The sequence below is a fragment of the Panthera onca genome, chromosome C2, assembly GCF_046562875.1.
Source record: "Panthera onca isolate mPanOnc1 chromosome C2, mPanOnc1 haplotype 2, whole genome shotgun sequence".
NCBI classification, from domain to species: domain Eukaryota; kingdom Metazoa; phylum Chordata; class Mammalia; order Carnivora; family Felidae; genus Panthera; species Panthera onca.
The window spans coordinates 89,725,605-89,727,671 of NC_138347.1; the positions used below are offsets into that span (position 1 = coordinate 89,725,605).

Sequence of the window (2,067 nt, forward strand, 5' to 3'; positions counted from 1 at the left end):
TCTGAAAGATCTTTCATTTGAATGATATGACTTAATAATGTCATAATATTATCATGCACTTACTCTGTGCCAAGTGCTTTATAAACATTTGTCCATTTAATTTTTCTGACTACCTTAGTCTTATTTTATCCCTACTTAATAGATTAGCAAACTGAGTCTCAAGGAAATTAAGAAGCATGACAAAAATCCAATAGATAGAAGATAGAAAGAGAGCCACAGGTTCAGTTTATTAGGGCTTGTCTTTAAAACTTAGGATATTAGCTAATATACTATCTTGCCTTAAAACAGCATTATCATTTTGCTCATTTATTCATAGTGTACAATGAATATTCTTCACTAGTACCAGGCACTGCTCTAGGCCCAGTAGAATACATTAGCAAATAAAATAATGCTGTGCTCATATTGAGATTACATTCTAGTAGGGGAAGATAGACTCAAAAACAAGTGCACAAACACACATACTTATGCGCATATGCTGCACACACAGTGTAAAAGATAATGACGAGAGCCAGCACTCTTTTTGTGTGATCTCTTTACAAAAACAGTAACATCTAGTGAGGCAAGCTGTATACCTAACAAACTGGTGCATTTCAGACATGGGCCAAGGCTTCGGCAGGAATGGCCACTCCTGCCGGGGCTGAGCATCGCCAGCCCCTCCCCCAGGAGACCGTTGCAGTTGGCCAGTCCCACCCATGGCAACCATGTGTCACCAAAAAGCTGTGATAAAAAAAAATGCCCGTATGCCCGAGCAAATCCAACAGGACTTGGCGGAGCGTACTACTCAGGCCTTGGAGAAATAGAACATAGAGAAGGCTGTTGCGGCCCTTATGAAGGAGTTTGATGAGAAGTACAAACCCACCTGTTACTGCATTGTGGGGAGGAACTTAAGTAGTTCTGTGACACATGAAACCAAACACTTCATCTACTTTTACCTGGACCAGGTGGCCATTTGTTCTGTTTAAATCTAGTTAAAGGCATGGACTATGTCCATGGGTTTGTCCACAAACCCAGTGATCCATCCCAAAACAAGGACTAAAAGCCTGAATTTCAAGCACTGATGTCTTCGGCCTTGCCTATGGGAATGGCTCAATCTTTGGACCTTTATTGTATTTTGTACAGGGCATTTTCTGTACGGATTATTGTGGCTATAGAACAGTTAGCGAAACAGCTTGCTTTTGTATTTATTTTCTATTCCATACCTTTCTGCTCCTTGTTTTTTCTCCTCAAAATCCATTCCTTTCAAAAAAAATCTCTTGGCAGAAGCAAAACAAAACAACGAAAACTGGTGCATTTCGGCTCTGGGGGAAAGCCCTGCCATGGTTAGATTGTAAAGATGAAGTCGGTGGCACTCAGATGTTGCAATGTCTAAAGTCTGCCAGTAGGTGGCAGTCATGCCCTATAAACATTAGAGACAGGAATCTGACTGGCACTTAGAGCTTACAATGAGACTTAAGTTCTTTGATTTTATAATGCTAGAGCTTCCTATGCTATCTAATTATCTCTGTCGAATGGGTTGGGTGTATGAAAAGCTTAATCAGTACAAGTTGAAATACAGGTAATGTGGCTGTGTCATTCTCAGTGACAATGTATACAACTTTTATTTTAAGGTAGTCCTGAGAGCGTGGCACATTTTGTTGGAGCCTATGGATTATATTTATATTCATGATGAACAATCGACTGCATGATGAAAATAGGCTTATGGAAGTGCAGCATTCTGTTAAATTACATGGTCAGAACACACTTAGAGCTAAGAATCTAATAAAGGTTTTCACAGAGGAAAATGCGATTGAAAAATAAAACCCATGCCTAGAAATTGATATGCCTTTTAATCAGGCTTGCAAAGTTGTTCTTATAATTTGCACTGAATCGTTGCTACCTTAAAGGAGGGAGAACATTGCAATAGGCTGCATATACAAAAAAAAAAAAAAAAAGAAAGGAAGACATATACCCATTTCCAGCATTAAAGACCTACCCCAACCCTACTATCGTCTTTGTCAGTTGTCTTTCAAAATTAGATTGAGGGGTTAAAACATGTAAATTTGTAGCACAGGGCATCATTCTGTCCTT

General features: G+C 39.2%; 1 pseudogene; it reads left to right on the top strand.

Moving 5' to 3' along the window:
• Positions 1-328: 328 nt before the first annotated feature.
• LOC132684277 (dynein light chain 1, cytoplasmic pseudogene) lies at positions 329-962 on the top strand (annotated as a pseudogene).
• The last annotated feature ends 1,105 nt before the right edge of the window (positions 963-2,067 follow it).